This window comes from Vicia villosa, linkage group LG1 (genome assembly GCF_029867415.1).
Source record: "Vicia villosa cultivar HV-30 ecotype Madison, WI linkage group LG1, Vvil1.0, whole genome shotgun sequence".
Classification (NCBI taxonomy): domain Eukaryota; kingdom Viridiplantae; phylum Streptophyta; class Magnoliopsida; order Fabales; family Fabaceae; genus Vicia; species Vicia villosa.
Genome location: NC_081180.1, coordinates 205154251 through 205164131, shown reverse-complemented (window position 1 = coordinate 205164131; position 9881 = coordinate 205154251).

Genomic DNA, 9881 nt, shown 5'->3' with positions numbered 1-9881 from the left:
GGAATAAATAAAATTTGGTGGCGACTCTATTTGTTACCTTTTCGTGGCGATCATTTTTTGACCCGCGACACAGGGCATGGATCCAAAACTCAAGACATGATTCAAGAACCTCTACTACCTCAATATAACCCATTTACATCACTCATTTGAGGAGAAGATCTTAATTCCACACAAAAGTCCAAAATCTCACCTTATTTGGAAAAAGTCAACTGTATGGGATCACCTTTGACTTTTAAGATTTTTGGTCAAACCATGACTTTAAAGGATCAATATCATCAATATATGGATATTAAAGTCATTTTACCAAAGAAATTCAAGAAGAATCATCAAGGAGCAAAAAGTCGGGAATTAGGGTTTTTGAGGGCATTATGGGAACTCAAAATTTCACCTACAGAAGTCAAAAAACTTCCAACATGAAAGTTGTAGATCTTGCAAAATAAAACAACATCTTACATTGGAACTTTTTTCAAAAGATCAACCATTTAAGAGTTTTGGAATTTTGAAGCTTTAGGTTATAAAAACTCAGAAATTTTTCTAAGTGTTTTTAACCTAGTTTTCATCCAACTTTGGGCTCATTTTTCACAATTTTCCCAAAGGATTCTGAAGGAACCATAAACTAATGATTTGAAGTAGATGTTTAGGGCTTTCCAAATTGTGTTCAACCTTCTCCAAATTCATTTTGAGCTAAGAGTTGTGCTTGTTCAAAGTTGGCCTCATGAAGTGAAATTATAGGTCATGTACAATTTGAAACTTTGCAATTTTGTGCATTTTGCTTCACTAAGTGATGCTACACGACCTCTAATGCATCTGAAAACATGCCATGCATCCAAATTCGTCATTGCATAAGGATTAGAGAAGATTCCCAAAAACAAAGGCATGTGATTATGTAATGATTGCATTTTTGAATTTATGGCAAATGATGAATCATCAAGGAATCTTGCTCTAAGCCAATTAGAACTCTCCTCTGAATCATAAATGTTCCCTTAGATCATACAAGATCAATGGTTGGGGAAGCTAGCCCGAAAATGCATCATTGCATTTGGGATCTTTTCAAGTTTTCTTTTTGGCTAAGAAACCAAACTCACTTCACTAAGCAAGCTCACTATGCACAATTACTCTGAACCAATTGCCTATAAATAGAGGGCTCTTTCTCATTCAAAAAACACACCAAAGCAACATAATTCTTGCTTTCTCTCTTCATTCTTCATACTTAAGGTTTTCAAAGGTTCTTTGGCAAGAAGACTCGGATTCTTCAAACCAGAGCTCTTCCTTTGGAATTAAGTATTCAAACACCTTAGGGGAGTCATTTAGAGGTGATCCAAACCTCTGAAACACTTCTGGGCATGGAGAATCATCATCTTCACCTCTCACTTGGAGCTGTTGCAGTTGGGGTCGAGCAAGAAGTTCTGGGCACTTTCAGTCCAAGCCAGGCATCTCAACACCTTCCAAAGGAGTCATTGAAGCTATCTGGATCGTTACAACAGCTCTGTAACACCTTTTGATCAGAGCCAAATCTTCATTTTTCAGGTAAGTTTCAAAAGCTTCAAACTCTATGATTCACGCATGATAAATTTAAAATGAAGTTACCAGTTGGTTTCTGCACCTTCATAGATCATTAGCCCTCAATCAATTGCATCAAATCATGCATATATACTATTTCATGTTTAATTTCAGTTTTAGGGTTCTTAGTGTTCATGCTTGCGAATTTTATGTTATACTGAAAATAAATAAAATTAAAGAACACCATCATGATCCCCGTTCAAAAACGAGCAAAATCCATGTTTACATCTTTAAGTTTAGTTGAGAAACGAAGGAGATAGCAAATTCAAAAATTTGAAGCTTGAGGTTGAAGATGAAGATGGTGGCGCCATTTTTTGAATTTCCCAGATTTGAGTTTATTTTATTTTGAATGATGGGTGTGTTATCTACGAATTCATCGTAGTGTCCCAATGGTTACAGCGCGCGTCCAAAAGCCTTGCCTTGCTTTAGGTCTGGGGTTCGATCCCCCCCTCAGACCTTTTGTTCATTTAATTTCTTTTTTAGCTCATTCATTTCTTTGTTCTACATATAATCATATGGGCTCCCTTCTTAAACAAGCCACGCGCGTGGCCCAGCTGGTATTTGTTTTGTTTGGTAATCTATTGGGCGTGGGTTCAAGCCTTGAAGGAGACAAACCCAAATTTTTTATAACTATTTCCCTTTGTTTTATTCACAAACTTCACATAATTATTTAACCTATCAAATTAATCCATTTTCACTTCATTTTTCACACACTTGTTATTTAATATACCTATTTTATGAATAATCAAAAAAATCATAAAAATATTATTTATTTCATGTATTTTAATTAGGTTTAAAATAGTATGTTTTAAGTGTTTTCTTAAATGCTTTAAAATATATATTTTCATTTTTTTAACCTAATTACTTTGTGAATAATTTTATGATAAAACCCTAATTATTTAGGTCTTAATTAGGTATAGATTTCATCTTTGCCTTAATTAAGTTGACTTTTGTCAATATTCAAAACTGCTTTCAATCTCTGATTAAACAGATGATTAAGGTTTTCAAACAACAAAACCTTATATCATTTCAATCATTTTCAACTGTTTCTCATAAACAGTAAATCATTTTTAAGTGGGCCTCTAATAGAGTGTAAGACCCAACACCTTCTTTCTTTTCATAGTTTGTTTTTTCAAAACTGTATTTACAAAATCTCCTTTCTGTTTTCAAAACATTCTTCTGGTATTTGAAGGGCATTATTCCCGGTGAAACTCTTCAGATACCTATGTGACCTTTGTCCATCTTCACTTCTTCTGTTTTCAAAAAAAAACATTAACTGTTTATTATATATATTCAACTGTTATCCATCAATTGCTGGTAAGGCTTTGTACATACTTCTTCAAAGGCCTCCACTCCATCCAGGTTAGGCTTTACAAGCTTTCAATTTACAGTCTTTGTTTAAATTACTGTCAAATATAGAACTGTGCATATATATTTGTTTAGAACTACGTTTGAGTGTAAACCCTAGTACAGTTAAACTATATATATATATATATATATATATATTATAGGAATATGGCCTAGGATTGAGAATGTCTTCCCGGTGAAGGCTCTTTCCTAATTAGAGATCTGTAGTTCAAACCCCCAAGATGAATTATTCCCGGTGAAACATCTTGGCAAAAACCTTAGAACAAAAAAATAGGATACATCCACCCAAAGAGGAATTATTCTCGGTGAAACCTCTTACCCATTTGCTTAGAGCCAAAATAAGTTCAAAACTACATAGCTTTCTCTTGTGCTCTAACAAGGACCCTCGATTAGCCTCCTCTTGGGCTTTGTACAAGGACCCACAAGCTTCTTAAAAGCATTTCCAGCTTCCTCTTGAGCTTGTATACAAGGACCCACCAGGTTTCTTATAAACATAGTAACAGGTCTTTAGTCACCTTTTAACATACCCTGGTGAGTTTCTTCCAATTTAAGCCAGACTTTAAACAAGCTAAGATTGTCTCAATTTCACATTGAGTACACCTTTTGGAATGAGAGACATGGACAGTCTCTGTCACCCTTATCTTCATCAATTTTCCTTAGCAGAGTCTAGGATCCATGTTTGCTTATCCTCAGTAAGAGTCAGCCTTCATCTTGGGCTTTAAACAAGAAGTCTCCACTAGATAATCTTTCTGCCATTCATTCTTTCATTTTAACAAAAACCCCTGGAAAGGGTTAGCCTCCAAAAATAACTTCTTCAAAAACCAAAGGTTCATTTCTCTTAGGAGATAATTTCCCCAAAAAATGTCAAAACCCCTGGAAAGGGTTAGCCTCCAAAATCTGTTTAAAAAGTCAAAATCCCTGGAAAGGGTTAGCTTCCAAAAATCATTCTTTTCAAAAGACAAATTCACCAGCTGAGTCAAAATCCCTGGAAAGGGTTAGCTTCCAAAAAATCAGTCTTTTAACAGATAAATTCTCGAGTAGAGTCAAAATCCAATAAAAAAACAGTTAGCCTCAACCTTGGGCATTGTACAAGGCAGATAATATAGTCTCCCCCAGTGAGTCCTTCATTGTTCAGTAGCCACAACCTTGGGCTTTGTACAAGGCAGATAAACCATATGTCGTGTGTCAAAGATTCCTAACATCCAGGATCTTTTTCCCATAGAGTCATCCATACTCAATTTATTTAAGAGTCCGCCACAACCTTGGGCTTTGTACAAGGCAGAAAATAATGTTTTCCCTAGCTAGAGTCAGCCTCAATTCTGGGCTTTGTACAGAACACCAAATAAAATCAATCAAAGAGTAGATATTCTCTAAGTAGAGTCAGCCTCAATTCTGGGCTTTGTACAGAACATAAAAATCCCTTGTAAATTATTCCCCAGTGGAGTTTTCTCCCAGAGTCATAATAATAATCAATCAATCAAAAAGCCTCAAGCTTGAGCCTCATACAAGCCAGCTAAAAATCAAATCTTTTATACAGTAGATAGACATAGCTTATCTCTATAGAGAGACATTTCCTCTATCTCACCACATTCAAACAAACAAACATTACATTTCATTTTAATCAAGTCTCCCATTTAGGATTTTGAAAGGCATGAGCTGGCAGTAAAACCCAGACATGTTGTAACTTTCCCTAATTTGGATGAGCATCTTTCTTTCATTTAAGAGGCATTTGACTGGTATACTTGCACATACACAAGTAAGGTCCCCCTCTTGAATGAAATGAATTCAGTTATTCTGTCACTCTTTTAATGTTTGTGGTGGAATAGTAGAAATACCTCTCTGTAAAGATGACTTCATGTCTCTTTACTGTAAACAGAGATTTAATTCAAGCTTCAACCTTGAGCTTCAAGCAAGGCACCCAAAAATAATTAATAATTAATTAGTTCCCCGAACTACATTAAGCTCTGACTTCCATTAGGGATGAGGTTCACAAGGAATCTCAGCGAGCTAATAAAATACCAAAAATAGTCAGTTAGTCTGTCTGTCTTTCTTTTATTCAATTCAATTCCTTCTCCTAATACAAAGGAGAAACTTTCCCAATAATCATTAGCAGCACAAACACATTTAGACACAGAGAAGGTTCCTGTAGAGTACTACAGATATGTAGGGTGTTTAAACACTTCCCTATGTATACACGACTTCCCGGACTCCAGAATTTCTAGTCTAGGTGAATCCCCACACTTAGCAAACTCCTAGGGTTTAGTTGAGATCTTTTTTCCCCTTTCCTACTCGTAGGACAAATAAGAAAGTTCGTGTGATATCGTAGGAAGAACTGAAACAAAATTCATCCCACCACGGGCGCATTCTCCTTCCAAATTTCGCGTGTAGGGTCTAGCGTGCCGTCCTCCCAAGTGAAACGGGGAGGTAAAAAAAACGACACCACACAAAGATACCGTCATGCATGTCTTCCATAATCTCTTCTGCATCCTTCTTTTTCACACAGCGAAGTAGAGTTGAATCATGATTGCGTTTGTATAGGGTACCATTGCTCAGGAAGAATTTGGAAGCAAAAATTCTTAGGAACTTCTTGTCATTAGTAGATGCTCCTTCTGGATATTCCTGAGCTTCGAGATATCTTTTTACTTCATGAAACCATGGCTTTTCTTCAACCTCATCAGTAGCTATCTCGTAACAGTATGCCGGTTCGTCATGTCTTTCAATAATAATTATAGGAGCCTCATTGTCCCATCTGACCTTGAACATGGATGACATAGTAGCTAATGCGTCTGCCAGTTGATTCTCCTATCGGGGAATGTGTTCAAAAGTAATCTCTTCGAAATGAGGAATCAAAGATAACACCAAATCCTTGTAAGGCATGAGATTAGGATGCTTCGCGTCCCATTCTCCTTTGATCTGACTAACTACTAGGGCTAAATCCCTATATACTTCGAAGAACTTGATTCTTAAGTCAATAGCAGCTCTGAGACCTAAGATACATGCTTCATACTCAGCCATATTGTTGGTACAATCGAAACACAGTCTTGCTGTAAATGGAGTGTGTCCACCTGCCGGAGAGATAATCACAGCGCTAATACCATTACCAAGTGCATTCGAAGCTCCGTCAAAAACCATAGTCCATCGGGATCCTGGTTCAGGTCCTTCATCCGGACCAGGTTGTTCGTAATCAGTAACAAGCATAACATCTTAATCTGGGAATTCAAAACTCGTGGATTGATAATCGTCTACAACTTGTTGGGCCAAGTGATCTTCTAACACACTTCCTTTGATTGCTTTCTGTGTTGTATACTGAATGTCGTATTCTGTTAGTATCATTTGCCATCTTGCTATTCATCCTGAGAGAGCGGGTTTCTCAAATACATACTTGATAGGATCCATTCTAGAGATCAACAAAGTGGTATGGTTTAACATATATTGTCTTAGTCGGCGAGCAGCCCATGCCAAAGCACAGCAAGTTTTCTCGAGCAGTGAGTAGCTCGTTTCACAGTCGGTAAACTTTTTCCTAAGGTAGTATATTGCATGCTCTTTTCGACCAGACTCATCATGTTGCCCCAGTACACACCCAATTGAGTTCTCCAACACTGTTAAGTACATAATTAGAGGTCTTCCTTCAACAGGTGGTATCATAATCAGAGGTTCTTGAAGATAATTCTTGATCTTGTCAAAAGCTTCTTGCCATTGGTTATTCCATTTCACTACTTGATCTTTCCTTAGTAACCTGAAGATCGGCTCACAAGTAGCGGTCAGATGGGAAATAAACCTGGCAATGTAATTCAAATGTCCCAAGAATCCTCTAACTTCTTTCTCATTCCTTGGAAACGGCATTTCTTGTATGGCTTTTACTTTCGCAGGGTCGACTTCAATACCTTTACTGCTAACAAGGAACCCCAGTAGTTTACCAGACCTCACCCCAAAAGTGCACTTGTTTGGATTCAGTCTCAACTTATATTTCTTCAGCCTATTAAACAATTTCTGTAGGTGTACCAGATGTTCTTCTTCAGTGTTGGACTTCGCAATCATATCATCAACATAGACCTCTATTTCTTTGTGAATCATATCATGGAACAGAGCTACCATCGCACGCTGATACGTTGCCCCTGCGTTCTTCAACCCAAATGGCATGAGCTTGTAACAAAAGGTGCCCCAAGGAGTAGTGAAAGTTTTCTTTTCCATGTCTTCGAGTGCCATCTTAATCTGATTATAACCTGAGAAACCGTCCATGAAAGAAAACACTTTGCACTGTGCAGTACTATCAACTAGGATGTCAATATGTGGTAGGGGAAAATCATATTTAGGACTTGCTCGATTCAAATCTCGATAGTCTACACACATTCTGACCTTTCCGGCCTTCTTAGGTACCGGTACTATATTGGCAATCCATGGTGGATAACTCGCAACTTTCAAGAAACTGGCCTTGAATTGTTTCTCAACCTCTTCTTTGATCTTCTAAGCCATGTCAGGCCTGCTTCTTCGTAACTTCTGTTTAACCGGAGGACTGTTTTCTTTGATAGGTAGACGGTTGTGGACCGTCCTTTCGGGCCATACCCCTCCGTGGTGTGGGATACGTGAACTGACTCCTTTTTTGTCGATCGGACGCTTTCGCGTCACTTTTGAAAAAAAGTTTACAGAGTCGCCACCGACCTTTTATTTTATCCAATGAAGGAAAGGTTTATAAAAGACACAGAAAAAAGACCTTTGAGAGATTCTGGGTAAGGGGGTAGGTTATACAAAGGGAAGGTGTTAGCACCCTTTGTATCCATGGTTATCCATGGGCTCTTTAGTTTGCTTAGCTCATTTGTTTTACTTTTCAATTGATTCGGAATGCTTTACCTGTGTTTTTGAAATACCTTTGCAAATAGAATTTGTAATGATCCTTGTGCGGATATATACAAATGCTTGTTTATCTTTCGAAAGATGTTTTGAAAAGATCGTTAATTTTGTAATGATCCGTGTTTGGATGTATACAAAATATTGTCTTTTGGAAAATTCGTTTTAAAAAAACAACAGTGTATGAGAATTTTGTTTGTTTTGATTTTGAGCAAGCAAACTAGGAGGTCTACCCTGAGTTAGGAGGTCTTTATCCTTGTTCCCTTTAAAAATCTATCCATTCGTCGGATATAAACAAAAGGTTCGATTTTGTACTCGAAACAGTAGAAATGTAACTTTGATTTTGAAAAGAGTGACAAGGGATTACCCTAAGAGGTGCAAATGTGATTGTGATTGGATTCAGATATTTATCTTTGAAGTTAGTGATCTAACGGTTCAGTTTTATCTTTGACATACACGCAGTTTATATGGGTGCTGGAAATTAAAATGCGGAAATGTAAAGTGCGGAAAGTAAATCTACGCTATTACATCGATTTTGCGGGAAATGTAAACTAGCCTATTTACATGAATTTGACATCCTATACATTTATCTAGGAATTTTAAATTGCAAGAAATAAAAGGCATATTTTTTGTATTTTTGTGATTTATTTTAAATATAATTAATGCATTATTAATTAATTTAAAATAAAGAAAAGATGGAAATATGATTAAACCTAGCAAATAAGTTTAAAAATATGTACAAAATGTTTGTTAATTGATTTTAGAACAAAACTAATTTTTTTGGAATTTTTGAAATTTGTTTTTGGATTTTTTAAGTTAATTAAAACATAATTATATAAATAATTACACAAATAATTAATGCTTAAAGAGAAAATTATCCTAAATATGTACAAAATTAGTTTATGATATATAAACAATATTTGATATAAAGAACAATTTTTTTTATGATTTTTTGACTAATTAAAATAATTAATAAGCAAATATATAAATACATACTAATTAATTATGGAAAATATTGAAATTTTGAAGAAAAATAAAATATTTTTGTTTCAGAAAATAATTAATTATTTTAGAAGTTTAAAATATTTTTTGTTGAATTTTTGGGATTTTTTAACTATTTTTAATTAATTTTGCAAAGAAAATAAAATAAAAATAGAAAATGAAAAAAGATACTGATCCTGTGTGGTGAGGAGCTGAGGCTCCACGGTGTGCATGCATGTCAGATGCGTTGGATTGGAATATTGAATGAGATCAAGGGCTCAGATTGCAAGACACATGATGTAATGATGGGATTGCATGTATTGAATTGGTGGGGAGACCAAAGTCAGACTGGCCCCACCTCTTTCTTGCGTGGACAACGACCGGTTGACTGACGAACCACGCTGGGACGCGTGGTCGTCTTCAACCTCCAGACCTCACGTTTTTATATACAAATAGCGGGGGTTTTAAACCTCCCCTATTTTTACGATAAAATGCAACTTTTGAATAGCTTCATCAACCTGCAAAGATAAGCATTAGTAGCAAAAGAAGGCAACCCAGATCCACTAAACATGATGTCCTGAGTTCATTGGTGGTGTCAGTTTCTTTGTTTGAGGCCTGTAGCCATGGGTTCGAAGAGATTCAAGTAAGAACACTCATATGCATGTGTTAATGGTATAAGGTTATTCTCACGTGGGAACTCTCATGTTAAAGCCCAGATCACTCATATAGGACCTCATGAACATATTAAGATGGTTAGTTTACATGGAAATTGATTGCATATAAGAAAACGAAAGTAAAGGGCATATGTACATGAAGAACTTTATGTGCACTATACGACTCTCATGGGGCTATATTATGAGTTCAATCTTACTCTATGTTGTTTGAGAAGATGATTGGAAAGCTTTGTTTGTATTAATATTGATTGAAATATAGAATTGGAAAATTACAAAGTGTATGTATTTTTTGGAGAATTTTATGATAAAGATGGCTATGCTCTTGTTCTAATTCGTGTCTCCCCTCATTGTGGATGTATGATGCTTCTTTTATAGCCCAAAGGCTGCTTGGAAGTGAAGCAAGAAGCCTTGTTGCCTTTGTTGAAAGTTTGGTTTTTAAAATATTAAAAACCT